Source organism: Bos taurus, chromosome 11 (assembly GCF_002263795.3).
Source record: "Bos taurus isolate L1 Dominette 01449 registration number 42190680 breed Hereford chromosome 11, ARS-UCD2.0, whole genome shotgun sequence".
Taxonomy (NCBI): Eukaryota; Metazoa; Chordata; class Mammalia; order Artiodactyla; family Bovidae; genus Bos; species Bos taurus.
This window is the reverse complement of record NC_037338.1, coordinates 37014678-37034441: the sequence shown is the minus strand read 5'-3', so window position 1 is coordinate 37034441 and position 19764 is coordinate 37014678. Positions and strand designations below refer to the sequence as shown.

The following is a 19764-nucleotide window of genomic DNA, read 5'->3' as shown; positions in this document are numbered from 1 at the left end:
TCATTTCACCATTGCTTCCCAATTTCCACTACCAGAGCCAAATGTCTTTGGTATTGCTTGGGCATCTCCCTAGATACTGGGAAGAGAAGATTCCTTTTTGAATTGAATTCTGCTGTATATTGGACTATGCATATGCATATATTTTGTACCCCAGCCTCAGTCTTAGTATGTGTTTACATTTACCTTGAAAGATATGGGACAGCAGAGGTTTGTTGAGGTAGGATCACAGGAATCATTGTACAGAAACGAGCTTAAGTCCTAAGAGGAAGAAGAGTAAATGAAAAGAAGTTTGATACATAGTGGGCTTCCCTGATAGCTCAGTTGGTAAAGAATCCACCTGCAGTGCAGGAGACTCCAGTTCAATTCCTGGGTCGGGGAGATTCCTGGAGAAGGGAAAGGCTACCCACTCCAGTATTCTGGCCTGGAGAATTCAATGGACTGTACAGTACATGGGGTTGCACAGAGTTGGACAGGACTGAGCAACTTTCACTTTCTTTCACTTTCATTACCTAGACACCTGAGTGTGGATCTTGTTGATAAAAAGACGGGAATGTGTGTGAGTATATGGTTATGTGTATGTGTACTCAGGGAGTCAAGGAGAAGATGAATAAATGTGTATGAGGCGAGTGGGTTGAAATCAAAAGCAGGGAATTAACAATAAGCGAACTCCTGCTTGGGAGCCCAGTATTTGCTCTGCACTGAATTAAGTGCCTCATACTCATCTATTAACTTAGGTTGTATCCTAACTATTATAAACTATGGTTGGGAGCATAGGCCTTGGCAGACGTCGGTGTTTGAATTCTGATTCCATTATCAAGTAGCTGGTTCAGTTGAGCGAATGTTCTGACTTCTCTGAGCCTCAGTGTCTTCACAGAATAGGGAAAGAATAACAAGGTTTTGTGAAGTTTTTTGCAAATTTTCCAACAAACTGTGGAAAATTCTTCAAGAGATGGGAATACCAAACCATCTGACCTGCTTCCTGAGAAATCTGTATGCAGGTCAAGAAACAACAGTTCGAACTGGACATGGAAAAACAGATTGGTTCCAAATCGGGAAAAGAGTACACTAAGGCTGTATATTGTCACCCTGCTTATTTAACTTCTATGCAGAGTACATCATGCGAAATGCTGGGCTGGATGGAGCACAAGCTGGAATCAAGATTGCCGGGAGAAATATCAATAACCTCAGATATGCAGATGACAGCACCCTTACAGCAAAAAGCGAAAAAGAACTAAAGAGCCTCTTGATGAAAGTGAAGGAAGAGAGTGAAAAAGTTGACTTAAAACTCAACATTCAGAAAACTAAGATCAATGGCATCTGGTCCCATCACTTCATGGCAAATAGATGGGGAAACAATGGAAACAGTGAAAGACTTTATTTTGGGGGCTCCAAAAGCACTGCAGATGGTCACTGTAGCCATGAAATTAAAAGATGCTTGCTCCTTGGAAGAAAAGCTGTGACCAACCTAGACAGCATACTAAAAAGCAGAGACTTTACTTTGTCAACAAAGGTCCGTCTAGTCAAAGTTATGATTTTTCCAGTAGTCATGTAAGGATGTGAGAGTTGGACTCACATCAACTCATGGACCCATAAACAAAGCTGAGTGAGGAGGAATTCATGCTTTAGAACTGTGGTGTTGGAGAAGACTCTTGAGAGTCCCTTGGACTGCAAGATCAAACCAGTCAGTCCTAAAGGAAATCAGTCCTGAATATTCATTGGAAGGACTGATGCTGAAACTGAAACTCCAAAACTTTGGCCACCTGATGCGAAGAACTGACTCATTGGAAAAGACCCTGATGCTGGGAAAGATTGAAGGAGGGAGGAGAAGGGGACAACAGAGGATGAGATGGTTGGATGGCATCACTGACTTGATGGACATGAGTTTGAGTAGGCTCCAGGAGTTGGTGATGGACAGGGAAGCCTGGCATGCTGCAGTCCATGGGATTGCAAAGAGTTGGACATGAATGAGTGACTGAACTGACTTTTGAAGTGTAGATGATTTAACTCAGGAGCATGGAGAGGAGAGTCAAACATGTACTAAGTCCTCAGTTATTATTATTATTTTTATTGAGAAATTTGATCTACATATGCCACCAGATGTGTTAAGACTCAGTCAACTCTCATCATTCCATCTACTTTCTATTCCAGTCCTCACCAATCTCTTGAAGCACCTAAATCCCCTCACCGTCAGGGACAATCTCAATTGCTTGATAGGAAAAAAAAAGTTTTCTCAACTTTCTGTCTCTCCAAATAGCATACTCACCTGCATTCATACAGGATGACAGTTGTCTGATTCTATTTTGAATCATATAGTATTAGTCTAAAATATAAATATATTTATGTCAGTCTCTTTCCAGCTGTTAAGTAGTTCATGTATGTGAAGGTTTATTAAGGGGTATAAAAAAGATTGTTTAAAAAGAAATTGTGCCTTTTTTCTAGTGTGTTTCACTTTTTCTATTTCTATTCAGTGCTTACATTTCATTTAGTCTATGTTTTCCAGTTTCTCCATCTCTTCTTGCCTTTTTTTTTTTTTTTTTTGATGTTCTTTCTCAAGCCTTTATCAAGCACAGGTCTTTGTATACATATATATAGTGTATGTAACCTACTATATATATTTTAGAAAACTTATGAATTTTTGCCTAGCTAAAAAATCTATGACATTTTGATTCTACTTGTTTAACTTAGTATGAATAGAATGCTAGATTTCTAATTAAAAAAAAACCAGATATGCAACAAGCAACAAAGGTTTGCTATATAGCACAAGGAACTATAGTCAGTATCTTGTAATAACGTATAATGGAAAATAATGTGAAAAGTAATATATGTGTATGTATATAACTGAATCACCTTGCTGTAAACCTGAAACATTGTAAGTCAACTATCTTTAATTATATATATATATACACACATACATACACATACATATATTGGAGAAGGCAGTGGCACCCCACTCCAGTACTCTTGCCTGGAAAATCCCATGGGCGGAGGAGCCTGGTAGGCTGCAGTCCATGGAGTCGCTAAGAGTCAGACACGACTGAGCGACTTCCCTTTCACTTTTCACTTTCATGCACTTTCACTTTCATTGGAGAAGGAAATGGCAACCCACTCCAGTGTCCTTGCCTGGAGAATCCCAGGGATGGGGAAACCTGCTGGGCTGCCATCTATGGGGTCACACAGAGTTGGACACAGCTGAAGTAACTTAGCAGCAGCAGCATATAAAGAAAAAAAGGTATTCTGCCAACCAACAGGGAAGTCATAATCTATTTATGGATACAGGAAAAAATTCTGAACCACAATGATATTATATAACTCATAGTCACAAATTTTCAATTTCAGTACTGATAATAATACAATATTATAAAAATGTGCTCATCATTTATTATTGAAACATCCTCTGCAGGACACTGAAAAATAATATGGATTTTTATAATAACTATTGACATTTTTATGTAGAAAAAAGTACTGAAGTACTATTAGTTTTTTCTACCATCAACTAGTTAACCTGACCTAGCAGAGACACTTAAACCTCTCTGCTGTAGATTATCACTTCTAAAGAGAGATAGTCAGATTAGACTGTCCTTGTGATCCATTCTAGCTGTAAAATACAGGATTCTGTTGGAAATTTTTTGTCTGAAATCAATGAACACACGTGGAGCTTTCTCATTTGTGTTAGGTAATTTGGACACTTGTCAGCGAAGAAGAATTCAAAGTGGTATACTTAAATTGTGCGAGATAAAAATACCAGTGCTATTTGAGCTAGAGCACCATATGTGAGGAAACACAATAGGATGCAAATTGCTCATCCAAAATGTTATAGATGCAGAAAATTGTCAACACTTTTTTTCGAACCATAGGAAAATGCCAAAAATAATGAAGGTGCGGTTGTATAACCTGATGGGAGCTGAGGCTCAGGAAGCTCCTGCTGCTTCTCAGTTCTTTCTTCAGTGATGGGATACAGGTGAGGATCTCAAGAAGACGGCAAATAAACAAAGCTATCTCTAATTTTATTTATTGTTTTAAAGGTAGGTTTTTTTCTTTGCCTCATTTACATTTGTTGTAAGGATTAAATTACAAAATACATGCAGATAACTTATCCTCATAAGTAAAGTGAAAAAAATATGAAAGTGTTAGTTGCTCAGTCGTGTCTATTTGCAACCCCATAGACTGTAACCCTCCAGGTTCCTCTGTCCTTGGGGTTCTCCAGGCAAGAATACTGGAGTAGGTTGCCGTTCCCTTCTTCAGGGGATCTTCCCGACCCAAGTCCTGCATTGCAGGCCAGTTCTTTACTGTCTGAGCCACCAGGGAGCATACATTAAAAACTGGCTGTTAGTATTCTTCCTATTTTTATAGTTAATAGGATAGAAAATTCATGAAGTACATGCATTACATTGTCTTTATTTCATTACCTTAGACTATAAGACCTTTATTAAGCCAAAATACACATTAATTAATTGGAGGGCAATGGGAATGAGAAATGTTAGTGTTAGTTTTGTTTATCTTTGAGGATGGATAAGTTTGGATGAATTACAGATATGAAGTGAAGTGCTCAGTTGTGTCCGACTCTTTGTGACCCCATGGACTATACAGTCCATGGAATTCTCCAGGCTAGAATAGTGGAGTGGTAGCCTTTCCCTTCTCCAGATATGAAAGGGACTGTTAATTTCCCTCTGGTCCAAGTTCAAAGTCAATTGATTATATAACAAGTAAGAAGTGTTGTGTCTCTTAAAAAGTAAAGATGTCTAGTATAAATCATATAGATCACTCCAATATAAGTGACCCTGGATGTATTCATGAGTATGGATTTATTCATGTAGATGTATAATTTAAAACCTTAATTTTATGAAATTTCTTGAAATAACTAAAACAATTACAGCCTGGGTTACTCAAAATCATTGTTGGAAATCAATAGTTAGGTAATTCACCTGACTGAAGGAAGAAGACTATATTTTATAAATTTGAAGGGTTCTATAACTTCATAATTCAAGATTCATTTTTAAATAATCCAACTGTGGTCATTCATATAGAAACTGTGTAGCCAAGGATGAATGAAAGGCTAGTCTTGGGTGGCTAAAATAGTAGAGGGCCATTTTGGTACTGTTTTAAGTAGAGTGATCACGTAGCTAAGATTTGTGAATAGTTGTGGACATATAGGCAACTTCACAGGTGACTCAGTGTAAAGAATCTGCTTGCCAACGCGGGAGATGCAAGAGACGTAGGTTCGATCCTTGGGTCCAGATGATCCCCTGGAATAGGAAATGGCACCCCACTCCAGTGTTCTTGCCTGGAAAACTCCATGGACAGAGAAGCCCAGCAGGCTGCAGTCCATAGGATCACAGAGTTAGACATGACTGACATGCATGCATGCACACACACACACCACACACACCCTGGCATAGAACCTCTTAAGGAAGGAACAATGCAAAATGAAACATGGTTGGGTGTTACCATTATCAAAAAGTTAGAAATCACTAGTCTAAGCTGTCATTTTGATGGTTTTCTGTTTTCATCTAGCTGCTTTTTAAGGCTATTTCCCTTTGTCTATTTGAAGACTTTCAGAGATACAGTCATTTTCCTTGCATGTTATTATCACATCTTACCTAATTATTGAGCTATCCAATATATATTGAGCTCCGTGTATATTCTGGCCTGTTCTCATAGGACCATGAGATTTTAGTCTATTCATGTGAGATTCTCAGCACCTAGAAAAGTACCTTGCAAACAATACACCCTATGAGCAAGCTTGCCCCAGAAAAATTCTTCGTTATATAATACAAACTGTACATTACCTTTCATTTTCAAGTGTTTTATGGATACAGATTATAATTGCCCAACAAATTCCTTAGAGAATCTTGACATTTTAAAAATGGTAATTAAAATCACCTTTAAAAGTTTTTTTAAACTGAAGTATAGTTGATTTACAATGTTTAAAACTACTTATTAAGCTAAGCAACTTATATTCTTCAACTCCTGCCCATAAAAAAATCTATCTTTGATCCTTTGGATGACACAAATTGCTATTCTCTGTGTTTTCCCTGGGGTAAAGAACGAATATTTATTGAACTTCAGAGTTAGTAGACCTGAGTTTAAATCCTAGCTCTGTGATTAAAGCCCTATGGTTCTGGGTAAGTTATTTAAATTCTTTGAGGTTTAGATTTTGAATATGCCTCTTATTAATCTTTAAAAAATAAATGAATAAGAAAAGATCCTGAAAGATTAGGGATAAAAGATTTTCTCTTGTAGGATTGTTATGTTAAATAAGATATGCATAAGGCATCTGGCACAAAGTGGGTGCTCAGTAAGTATGATTTCCCACCACTATTCTCCATCTTTACCCCTTGTGGAAGATTACCCAGCTAGACAATGATACAGCTGGGATATGGTTTCAGATCATTCTCTTTTTTTATATTACATTGCCTCTACATCTAGTTTCTCTACCTCTTCCTTTAAACCACAGCAGTAAAAATTGAACATAAGACTCTAAAAAAGGTTTTCCTAATGTCATTATGGTATTATGAGAGTAGGTAAAAATAACTGGGAAGGGTAAAAATTGGCCAGTGTTTTAGAAGTGGAAGCCTCCCAGACAGGAAGCTGCGCTTGGGGAGGAGACCAGGATAACCACTCAGTGGTGGGGGAAGGGGAGTGAAAAGTGGACGTTTCCACTATCAACATGTAAAATGTCACCATACACAGTGCGTTCTGGCAAGTGTGCAGCAGCTAGAGCTGATGTTTCGGTTCCATGGTTGGTAAAGCAGACCATAACAATCCAAGAATAAGCACACAATCACAGATCACCACCACTCCATGTAAACTCATGACTTTACGTGGCGCCACAATTTCAGACTATGCCAATGAACTGCTAAACAATAGTAATCATTTTTATATGGATGGATGGTCTATCTTATAGACCTATGACAGATTAAAAACTACTTTCCTTCTGTACCAAAAGTGAAGAGTTAGGGGCTAACTTAAAGCTTCCATTTTTTAAAAAATGAAGGTAGGATGTACCTAAAAGAAATCACAGTTGAGGTTGTAAATAGGAAACTCATTTTAAAAACACTTTTTAATTAATAAGGGTTAGTTTAGTTTACCTCAAATACCTCCTTCAGTTCAGTATATACAGGCAAAGTCATGCCCGACTCTTTGTGAGCTCATGGACTGTAGCCCTCCAGGCTGCTCTGGCAAGAATATTCTCCAGGCAAGAATACTGGAGTGGATTGCCATTCCCTTCTCCTAGACCTGTATCATTCCTTTCAAAGTGGTATGGGGGTGGGGGAAAGTTGGTATGGCAAATGACCATTTCACAAGTCATCACTCTTAAACTATTATTCCAACATATCCTTTTCCCCTTATGTAACTATAATGGTATTATATGCTTCAAGCTGTATTTAATTATTTCAGTATTTATAAGATTTGCAGGAGTTTGGGAACTTAACCATGTTTTTATCCTCTTATAGTAAGCCTGGGAGCAAACTATTTACCTATTTATCTGATTTAAGCTTTCTCTCTGCTTCTTTTCTTTCTTCCTTCCTTTCCTCCTTTCCTTCCTTCCTTCCTTCCTCTGCCAACCTCTGAGGCTTTAATAATGGGTTGTAAGATTCAGGAAAAGAAATTTCACTGTATTTTAAGAGAAAGTAGGCAGCATTGCAAAAAATTTTTTTGCCAGGTAGAGAATAGATATGGGAAATATCACAGTCTTTACTTAATATTTGGATAATGGCTACTCAAGCCCATGAGGACTGCAGGGAAGACTTTTGAGCCATTGCTGAAGGAAATGAATTACCACAATGAACAAGGGCCTGGGCTTCCTTGTTGGAAACCAAGACTGGTCAAGAGTAACCTTTCTGAGCCTCTGTGCCTTTGTCTGTACACTCAGATACTAACACCTACCCTACATGCTGCCACAGGGTTAAAGGCACATTTATACATGAAAGACCTTTGTTGAGCTTTTCTTTATTAAGTGTATCAGTTGGGCCATGCTGCTGCTGCTGCTGCTAAGTCGCTTCAGTCGTGTCCGACTCTGTGCGACCCCATAGACGGAAGCCCACCAGACTCCCCCATCCCTGGGATTCTCTAGGCAAGAACACTGGAGTGGGTTGCCATTTCCTGCTCCAATGCATGAAAGTGAAAAGTGAAAGTGAAGTCGCTCAGTCGTGTCTGACTCTTAGCGACTCCATGGACTGCAGCCTATCAGGCTCCTCCATCCATGGGATTTTCCAGGCAAGAGTACTGGAGTGGGTTGCCATTGCCTTCTCCATAGTGGGGTCTTAACCTCACCCTCTTGGGGTTAGTTTCAAAGGATGAAGCAGCTCCCTGTGTGTTAAGTACAATTTGTCTCAGCATGTTCTTTGGCAGCAGCCTCAGCTTAACTTTTGCTTTTTGTTTATATTTTCGGCACTGTTTGTTTGTTGAGCCTGCTATTAATCCTCTATTTAAGCTATATTTTATCTGTGTGAGAATATTGGGCTGAGAAGCTCATATACAAGGTAATCTGCTCCAAACTCATATTTCTCCCTCTACAGACAGGCCAGAATAGTACAAAAGACAGGACCAAATAATTACCTTTAGGCATTTATTTTAACTGGAATATGAGTTAATTAGATTGGATGAGAACAGAAAGTCTCCCTTGTGGGAAAAGAGAATGATTCTAAGTATGTTATTTCCCTAGTGAGTGGCTGAGGTTACATAAAATAAAATATATAGAAGCTATGTAATTTTATCTTGGATATACTTCATGGGGTTATATCCCAAACTTTATTTTCTTCCTGTCATTTTCTCTTCATATATAGTAATGTGAGACTTGTGATTTTTTTTTCTTATGGTGACTCTCTTTAAACTTTTTATTTTAACCTTCTCTAAGAATTTTTTATACTTTTTTACGTAGATCTATTACACTTTTTTTTCCCCTGAACTGAATACAAGTGGGACTGAAATTCTACTTCCTATTTTTAATATTCTCTTTCCTCTCATTCAGTATTTGAAGGAATATAGCACAGTGGTTACATACTGTGTCCTGGAATTGAACCATCTCTTAGCAACATGACTTTGAGTAAGTTTTATTTTTCTGAACCTTAATTTCCTCATAGTAAAGTGGTAATAATGGCCCTCCCTGCTTTCCTCATAGTGTTTTTGTGACACTAAAATTAGACCATCTGTAATATACTATCTGCCATGTGGTTGATGCTCAGACACTAGTTATCTATTAGCATTACCATCAGGATATAAATGCCTACAGAGTTGAAACTGTCTCATCTTCCCCCTACCCCCAGGCACAGTGCTTGGCATCTGGCAGATTCTAAGTAGATGCTCCTGAATGAGCAGCCAAAAAGTCCATAAGTTTTATGTAGTCCCTGCTCTTTCTCTTCCAGTCACTGGTTTCTCCCTGCTTCTGTAATCCTCTTAGTTATGGGTATCAGAGGCTGGACTCTTGGAGTATCCAAGACCTTCATATTTTTGGAGGTATAGTTGATATAAAATACTATATAAGTTTTAGGTGTACAACATAGTGATTCACAATTTTTAAAGGTTGTATTTGATGTATAGCTTTTATAAAATGTTGGTTATATTCCCTGTGTTGTATAATATACGCTTGTAGCTTACTTATTTTATACATAGTGGTTTGTACCTCTTAACCTCCTGCCACTATCTTTCCCCTCCCCACTTTCCTGTCCTCACTGTTAATCACTGGTTTGTTCTCTATAGCTATGCGTCTGATTTTCTTTGTTGTTATACTCACTAGTTTATTTTTCTGATTACACGTTTAAGTGATAACATACAGTATTTGTCTTTCTCTGTCTGACTTATTTCACTAAGCATAATACCCTCTGGGTTCATCCATGTTATTGCAGATGGCAAAATTTCATTCTCTAATGGTTGAGGGGTGTGTGTGTGTGTGTGTGTGTATAGCATCTATGTTATCCATCTATTGATGGACACTTTGGATTGCTTACATATTTTGGCTATTGTAAATAATGCTGCTTGAACATTGGGGTGCATGTATCTTTTTGAATTAGTGTTTTTGTTTATTTTGCAGAGAGACCTTTGTGTTTGCTTGAGCAAGAAAGGTTTTTTGTTTTAATCAGACCATATATTTTTCCTTGGGTGTTATTTCAGCTGTCTCTTAGCTTCGGACTTCACACTCTCAGGAGGAATGAATCTTTGTCTTAGCACTGGCTCCATGTGCCTCACAGCCCCACAGTTTTGATCCTTTGGTCTAAATAGTGTATTCTTTTACCACAAACCATCTTCATTTCTGCTTTACTCTGTTTAGTGGATGAAGTTATACTTATGTGGTTATACTCCTCTTCCTTTGGGGAGAAGGAATTTATTTTCACCTTTGTCTGTGGGTTAGAAGGAAACTGTTGCTGCATTTCTGGCACCCCACGCTCCACTTGCTTTCATTGCCCTGGAGAACAAACTTGCTCAGCAGACTGTCAGGACAGGACCTTGACCGGGACAGTTTTACTAGAGGGCGTGTTCACTGGATTAAAGGTCCGTGCTCGGGGTGGCACCTGCCCCTGCCCTCTCTTGTACTTCCTGTCTCCAGGAATTGGACCAACGAGACATGGTCGGTCTTAGCTGGCCTGGCCACCACAACCCTCCGTCTTCTACCTGTAGCTGGATGGACCTGACGCAGCAGTCATCCATGACCATGCAGCTATCTGGAGAGGACACAGAATTCAAGGGAGAGGGCATTGGAAGTAAGAGGGCTGACTTTGGCTTCCTGCTCTAAATGATTTTCTGTGATCCAGCTTTTACTTGTAATCCACTTTTAGGTCCTTGTCCAGTTAATAAAATCAGTATTTTGTTTGCTCTTTGGCTGTGGTTTCTTGGCTGCATGCTCCTTCAGCAGAGAATTGCAGAAATGAGACCAAAGCCACATGCAAAACCAAATTGTCAACACCATTCTCCATCCAGTACAGCCTACTTCGCAGAACCCTTTTAGACAGCATTGTAAGGATCTTTTTCTCAAACTGGGTCTTTTTACAGCACTGAGGTACATAGCCTGTTCTAATCCCTTCCCATTCATGTTGTTGACAAAGGAGAGAGTGCTGTCCTGGGGTTATGGGGACGGCTGAACACACGACCCTGGACACGGGACAGGACACATGAGACTGGCAGCAGTTTATTAGCCACATACGCTGGACTTTGCGCCATGCAGGACCGATGGGAACAGAGTGGACAACCAGAGGCTGTGGGAGGCAGGCCTTCAGTGTCAAAAGAATGAGATCACCCCTGGTTTCCACTGGAGGATGAGACTGGCTGGTTTGAATAATTTTGCAGGCTGGCAGGGAACTGAAACTTGTTACTCAGGGATAAGCAAGAAGTGCATCTGGTCTCTTGTAAGGAGGGTTGTTTTTCTACATGACCCTTTTCCTGGGAGCAGACTAGCAAAGAGAACTTAAGATTTATAGGCTATTTTGAGACCCTCCTGATTTCATCAGATGTCAAGGAAGCACATAACATCGGGCCTTAATTCTAGGATTTACACCACAAAGACTATAGTACTATAACATTACTAATTACCTCAGAATTTCACTCTAGATGTGTGTTTGTAAATATCTTGTTTCCTATTGAAATTGTGAGCTACTCAGGGACAATCAGCATTTCAAAAACAGTTCAGGTTATGATTTGGGGAAAAAAAATATTTGCATTAAAATGGTCTTTTGTCACATCTCAAAGTGCTATTTTCAAATTTAGTCACACAAATACCATTTAATACACCCAAGCTTTGTCTTTAGCATGGTTAGATTTTTTTAATGTAGCAAAACTTTTAGTAGTGAGGGATATGCTGTGTAGAACTTAGACTTGTTTCTGTTAAGAGTTTGAACTCAGGCTGGCAACAATGCTCACGTATACACAGATTACTGAATTAAAGACATGTGATATGCCATGGATTGACAGCTCTAATCATTTAGTTACCCACGTTTGCTGACATTTCAGAAAAGTTAATGGGTTTTTTCCCACTCTCTTTTCAAACAATGGGCGAAACAATAAAATGAATGGGACATTAACATTCTTTTAAAAATCAGAGTTAAGCTACAGCCTAAACACCAGAATGCTGATGTCTCAAATGTATTATTCAGACAGCATATTGTAGGCATGAATGGGGCCCATTAAGAGGTCTTATTGTTGCTAAATTGAAGTAGATTGGTTTGAAGAAGGGAATGTAAGGAGGTCATAGATTGGAAGAATTTATAGTATATTCCCTCAACTTTCTAAAAACATCCAATATTAAATCAAGTATTAATTTTATTCATCTCAATTTAGGTCCATTAAACTAATTTTATTTTCTATGATTATGAAAGTATTTATTAAAGTTTATACAACCTAAGTACAAATTCTTCGCCTTTTAGTTATGATATACAATTAGACAAATGACTGGAAGTTTCAACATTTAATTGATTTTTATATTGTCAAAGAAATCCATGATGTCTCTGAGATAGAACATCTTTTCTTATATTTCTTACAAATAATCCTATTGAGATCCATCACAGTACAAACAAAATATTATTAAAGAAGCTACTGATTTCACTTTAACGTGAAAACTTAAAACTGAACTCCTTTAATTAAAAAGAGATTTCTGTTGCTAAACTCTGTTGGCATAGAAATTTCTACCCAGAGATTAAACACTACTTTTAGAGATTAAGTGCTAATTCAGTTTTTAAAGCATTAGAGTTTAATTCTAAAAACTTTCTGGTGAAATCACTGCTTATCAGGCCAAATTAGGTATTAGGAATTTAATGCATACATTTTTAAATGGATGTTTTCAGATTATAAAAGGAATGCATACTTATTCTAGAAAAATTTGATGGACATATATATAAATCAAAATCTTACAAGCTGGAGTCAACCACTGTCCAGTTTCAGTGGATTTGTTTCCATTTTCCCCCATCAGTCTCGGGCTGTGCTGTCCAATGTGGCAGCCGCTAGCTGCGTGTAACCTAGCCTCCCTGAGCCCCATTCTCTCTCTCTGCTCTTTAGCAAGGCATCCAGGTGCTGTTTGAATTCCCTCTCTGCTCCTGCAGTCTGGAAATCACCTGTAGGCAGAAATTGTGGCAGTTTTAGGACTAACTTCATTTGCTCCTCTTTTTCTCAAGGATCACAGTCGTATGCTGCCTCTTGTCCACTGTCTGACAACAGTTTGTCCAGTGTTCTGGTTGTTTACAAGGGAAGATTAAGTCCATAGGTTTTGTCACTTTATTCTATGTGTCTATTACAATTGGCATATGTTTGGCTTATGTGAGGACTTTTAATAAAGGAATTTAACCTATTTTTTATATATTATCATGAATATATGGTGGCATGAGTGATAAAGAATCTGCCTGCCAGTGCAGGAGACATAGGAGTTTAATCCCTGGATCAGGAAGATCCCCTGGTGTAGGAAATGGCAACCCACCCCAGTATTCTTGTTTGGAAAGTCCCATGGACAGAGGAGCTAGGCATACTAAATCCATGAGGTTGCAAAGAGTCGGACATGACTGAGCACACACACACACGTCGTGAATATGCAGTCTTAAAATCGTCATCTTAGTTTAAGCCCTGGGAGGAATATTTCTTTTCTTATATTTAATTCAACAAGTACTATTAAGTGCTTACTATGGCCATTCATTATTGCAGATGCTGCAGATAAGGAGATAAAGTAGGGTACAAACTTACACAAATTCCTGCCTTAATGTAACTTACACTGTGGTGAAAGAAAATAAGTATTAATAAAATATGGAATAGTAATTAGTTAGATGGTAAAAAGCACTATGAAGATAGTAAAGAAGAGCATTAGATAAGGAGTTCGGGGAGTGAGTATTTGACAGTTTAGGGAAGGGAAGGGAAAGATTCACTGATAAAGTGACATTTACCCAGAGAGCAGAAGGAAGTGATGTCTGTGGATGTCTGGGAGAAGAACATTCAGTTCAGAGGAGACAGTAAGTAGAAAGACCTGGGGGCAGAGGGTGCCTGGGCGTTCAAGGAACAGCACAGAATTCCATATGGCTAGAGCAAGGAAACATGGGAGAGAGTAGCACGAGGTAAGGTCAGCCGAACAAGGCGAGGCTGGATTATTTAGGGCCCAGGAATGATTTTGGTTTTTACTGAGAGTAAAGTAGATTACTGTCAGAGAGTTTCGAGCTGAGAAGTGACATGATCTGATTTCCATTTTAATAGTATATCTCAGTGTTGTGTTGAGTTTGGACAGAAGAAGGGAAAAGGTGAAGCAGGAAGTTCAAGGAAGAGGCTACAATATGGTGACTGAAATCAAGGGTATTGCCTTAGAGTTAGAGATACTTGGATTTGAGCTTAAATTGTTAAACTTTTTACTATGTAAAATGTAAACAAAAGGAGAGGGAATGGTCTGAGGATCTCCTATGACTCACTAAAGAGGAACTAAAGAGCCTTTTGATGAAGGTGAAAGAGGAGAGAGGGAAAAGCTGGTTTAAATCTCAGCATTCAAAAAATGAAGATCATGGCATCTGGTTCCATCACTTCATGGCAAATGGATAGGGAAAAAAATGGAAACAGTGACAGATTTTATTTTTCTGGGCTTCAAAATCACTGCAGATGGTGACTGCAGTCATAAAATGAAAAGATGCTTGCTCCTTGGAAGAAAAGCTATGACAAACCTAGACAGCACGTTAAAAAGCAGAGACATCACTTTGCCGACAAAGGTCCGTATAGTTAAGGCTATGGTTTTTCCAGTAGTCATGTAGAGATGTGAGAGCTGGACCGTAAAGAAGGCTGAGCACTGAAGAATTGATGCTTTTGAACTGTGGTGCTGAAGACTCTTGAGAGACCCTTGGGCAGTAGGAAGATCAAACCAGTCAATCGTAAAGGAAATCAGTCCTGAATATTCATTGGAAGGACTGATGCTGAAGCTGAAGCGCCAATATTTTGGCTACCTGATGTAAAGAGCCAACTCATTGGAAAAGACCCTGATGCTGGGAGAGATTGAAAGCCGGAGAAGGGAGTGACAGAGGATGAGATAGTTGGATGGCATCACTGACTCAATGGACATGAGTTTGAGCGAACTCTGGGCGAAGGTGAAGGACGGGCAATTTTGGTGTGCTGCAGCCCACGGCATTGCAGAGTTGGACATGACTTAGCGACTGAACAACAATGACCCATTTTAGTGGTTGTCAACTCATGTTTAATCTTGTTTTACCTATAGCTCAATCCACTTCCTGGTCCGTCCTTCCTCCCGCTGGATTATTTTTAGGTAGATGATGGACATTTGAAGACAACAACAGAAAGAAGCTGATGATTTTTTTTTTTTTTGCCCTGAGTTTTTACCTTTAAGCATCTCAAAATAAAGTGTTACCACCATCTACAAAGGTGTAGAGTTTGTAGGAGGAGCCATCGGCTAAGGTGGAATAAGTCGATGGGAGAAGTAAATTTGGAACTCAGTTTGGGACATCAAAATTTGAAATGCCTAATAGAAGTCCAGTCGGAACTGTCGAGTAGGCTCTTGGTTAGATGAACCCTAAGTTGCGAGAATAAGCCTGGGTGTGACATGTCAGTTTTGTAGTTTTCAACATGTACATAATACTTGAATTTATGAGACTGGGTAATATTGCCAAAATGATAAGTACAGATTCAGAGGAGGAGATGTCCAGGGCCTGAGTTCTCAGATTCTCCAAAGTTAAGAGATTGAAGAAATGAGGAAGAATCACACAAAAGAAGACTGAAAGGGTGTGAATACTGAGGTAAAAGGAAAGTCAAGTCAGTGTGTGATGTCCAGGAAGCCAAGTGAAAACAAGTGCTGATAGTTAAAGAGGAAGACAGAGAACTGACCAGTGGGGTTAGAAACTCTGAAATGAAGTCATGAGGAATGTTGGTTGACAGGATGGGGAACCTGGTGGAAACAGATTCAAGAATGGCAGGATTGGATTACAGCAGGTATAGACACTGATTTTCCGGGGGGTTGTCTGTAAATGGAAGAGGTATGTGATTGTAATTCCAAGAGTCAAGAGAGGGAGAAATGACAGCACTGTGTGTCAACTGCTGGGAAAGATACATTCAGTGGGAAACAAAAACTGATGATGCGAAAGTGAGAAGGGCAGGGACAGCATCCTTGAGGTTATGGCATCCAGGTGTCCAGACAGTTCACCTGTGGTAACAGGAAGGAAACTAGAAGTACTTGGGCACTAACGTGAGTAGGTAAGTAAATGCGTAGGTAAGTAGGTAAGTCAAGTGGTAGAAGCTTGTGGAAGTTCTCTTCTGCTGGAAACAGAAATCAAAACCAAGGCTGAGTAAGGAGTGTATGGACAGGTTGTCTAGGAGGGTGGGAGAGTGAATGGATTAGAGACACAGAACAGGTACTGGGCAGCAAATAGGTCCTTTCTGAAGTGAATACTAGAGGGTTTTTCTTAATAATTTTTTACCCAGGCTTTATGTATGGGGCCTCTTTTCAGTAAATTTTGCTTAAAACCTAAGTTGTTCTTAACAGTTTAACTTTATACTGTATAGTTTATAGTTATATATGATAACCCAAGAAAGTTTTCTTCTATCATAACTGATTTTTCCTTTTGTTTCAATTATTCTGGCTTTTTCCCCATGAATTTCTATCATTGACTTTTTGATGGGCTCATTGACCTGCTCTCTTTTTTCTATATTAATAATTTGATTTTTCACATTTTCATCTCTTTTTCCTGATGAACTTTCTAGATTTATTCTCTAGACCAGCGGTTCCTAAAACTGCCAGCTTATCAAAATCACCCGGGTACATTTTTAAACATGCAGATTCAGGGACAAAACCCATAGAAGTCCTAAGTAATTCTGACAAGCAGCCAGGTTTGACGGACACAGGTCTATATCACTATTGAACTTCGCCAGTTACTAATTCCAGGATGTATTACAATTCTCCTGTTCCTTTTTGGGTTTCCTATAGTCTGTTCATGGCTTAGTGTGTGAGTATATGTGTGTTGCTGCCTTTCTTTGGAATATAATTTTTATATTCGATCAGTCGTGTCCAACTCTTTGCGACCCCATGGACTATACAGTCCCTGGAATTCTTCAGGCTGGAGTACTGGAGTGGGTAGCCTTTCCCTTCTCCAAGGGATCTTCCCAACCCAGGGATCGAACCCAGGTCTCCTGCATTGCAGGCGGATTCTTTACCAGCTGAGCCACAAAGGAAGCCCAAGAATACTGGAGTGGGCAGCCTATCCCTTCTCAAGCGGTCAGATTCCTGACCCAGGAATTGAACCGGGGTCTCCTGCATTGCAGGTGGAGTCTTTACCAACTGAGTTATCAGGGAAGCCCTTAGATTCAACTAATTTTCCTTAATCCATATCTTTTATTTTAATTTGAACATATTCTCCCCAATGGCTCCCTGCTCCTCTTGCAAAGATCAACATTCATTATATCCTGTTGAGGACATATGCAGATGTTTCCTTAAATTTTATTTTTTCCTATAGTAACACTGAGATAGGTACTTCCTCTGACTCTAAAGACTGTTATTCCATTTACCTTGGCTATAGTGCTTTTTTGAATTTCAAGGCTGACTTTTTTCCCCATTTATTCATCTTTGAATGAAAAGAGTTTGGTTATACACTGGCATTTGCCAGAAGATGGAGTGAATCCCTCTTGGGTCTAAAACCTGAGAATGGTTGATCTGCCCTAATCCAGTATTTTATTGTTTTGCTAAGAGATTTTTCAGAAACTTTAAATTAAAAAAAAATGATGAGATACATCATAGATACAGGATATATAAAATCATGTATAAAGTCTGAATAATAATAAAAGGAGCCCTTGTAAGGTTACCTTTCCTTGGCTTCCTTGCTTCAAGTAAAGGGACTACCCAGTTAGCTACTACCTGTTCCTTCTCTCCTATGTGTGCTATGATTTAGTTTTGTTATCCTAAATAATGGAGAAGGAATAGTGGTTGGGATGAGAGAAGGGAGAGAGGGGTGCATTCTTTTTTTGCTACCCTGGAAAATAATACCTGAGCAGAAGGATTTCTGTGTCATCTTTTTCTGATTGGTGTAGATGTTGTATCTTGGAAATAATTGTACATACCATCTACCACTTTATACCAATTTCCTGGCTAAATATTGCAGGCATGATTCTTCTTAATCCAGATTCATATGCACTGAATTCAGTGGAAATTCGGCCTTAATGCAAATGATCGAATGACTGACTCTGATCCTGCTCTTTAGAATAGTTTTGAAACAGATACTCCATTTCCAATACGATGAATTTCATGCATCTTTTCCTTCTCTATGTGTCCTCTAGTATTAAAAAAAAAAAAAAAAACTAGAAGGAAAAACAAAAAGATGCCACAATTAGAAACTTGTGTTCACTGATTCTTGCATAGTTCATGGTGGCAATATGGAAAATAAAACTAATGAAAGAAAAAGGTAGTTTGAGGATGAAATAAGTATCTTGGGCATTCAACCAAGAATGTTTATCCTCCTTTCAGCAGAGGAGAAGTTGTAAGTCTTGCTCTCTAGAAGGGGCAAGAACCTACCTTATAGAAAAATCTGCTAGTGAGATCACAGAGTAACTAGACTTTTTAATGCTAAAATTTTAAATTTTTATCAGACTTTGGTTTTATTAGAAACCAAAGAAAAGGCAAATTACCTTTTATACATAATTCCAAGTGTTAGCTTGACATCTCCAAGATATCCTTATAAAGTTCGTCCAGTACAGTTCAGTTCAGTTCAGTCCCTCAGTCGTGTCCGACTCTTTGCGACCCCATGAATCGCTGCACGCCAGGCCTCCCTGTCCATCACCAACTCCCAGAGTTCACTCAAACTCATGTCCATCGAGTCGGTGATGCCATCCAGCCATCTCATCCTCTGTCGTCCCCTTCTCCTCCTGCCCCCAACCCCTCCCAGCATCAGAGTCTTTTCCAATGAGTCAACTCTTCACATGAGGTGGCCAAAGTACTGGAGTTTCAGCCTCAGCATCAGTCTTTCCAACGAACAACCAGAACTAATCTCCTTTAGAATGGACTGGTTGGATCTCTTTGCAGTCCAAGGGACTCTCAAGAGTCTTCTCCAACACCACAGTTCAAAAGCATCAATTCTTCGGCACTCAGCTTTCTTCACAGTCCAACTCTCACATCCATACATGACCACTGGAAAAACCATAGCCTTGACTAGACGAACCTTTGTTGGCAAAGTAATGTCTCTGCTTTTGAATATGCTATCTAGATTGCTCATAACTTTCCTTCCAAGGAGTAAGCATCTTTTAATTTCATGGCTGCAATCACCATCTGAAGTGATTTTGGAGCCCAAAAAAGTAAAGTCTGACACTGTTTCCATTGTTTCCCCATCTATTTTCCATGAAGCGATGGGACCAGATGCCATGATCTTCGTTTTCTGAATGTTGAGCTTTAAGCCAACTTTTTCACTCTCCTCTTTCACTTTCATCAAGAGGCTTTTGAGTTCCTCTTCACTTTCTGCCATAAGGGTGGTGTCATCTGCATATCTGAGATTATTGATATTTCTCCCGGCAATCTTGATTCCAGCGTGTGCTTCTTCCAGCCCAGCGTTTCTCATGATGTACTCTGCATAGAAGTTAAATAATCAGGGTGACAATATACAGCCTTTATGTACTACTTTTCCTGTTTGGAACCAGTCTGTTGTCCGTGTCCAGTTCTAACTGTTGCTTCCTGACCTGCATATAGGTTTCTCAAGAGGCAGGTCAGGTGGTCTGGTATGCCCATCTTTTTCAAAATTTTCCACAGTGTATTGTGATCCACACAGTCAAAGGCTTTGACATAGTCAATAAAGCAGAAATAGATGTTTTTCTGGAACTCTCTTGCTTTTTCAA

The 19764-nt window shown here is 39.1% G+C and overlaps 1 long non-coding RNA gene across 1 annotated transcript in view; it reads left to right on the top strand.

Annotated features, from left to right (window-relative positions):
* Positions 1–8965: 8965 nt before the first annotated feature.
* LOC132346574 (uncharacterized) overlaps positions 8966–19764 on the top strand; it is a 32397-nt gene continuing 21598 nt past the window's right edge. Inside the window, exon 1 of the long non-coding RNA XR_009496424.1 lies at positions 8966–9046. This is a non-coding gene — a long non-coding RNA (uncharacterized lncRNA). The remainder of the gene's footprint in view (positions 9047–19764) is intronic.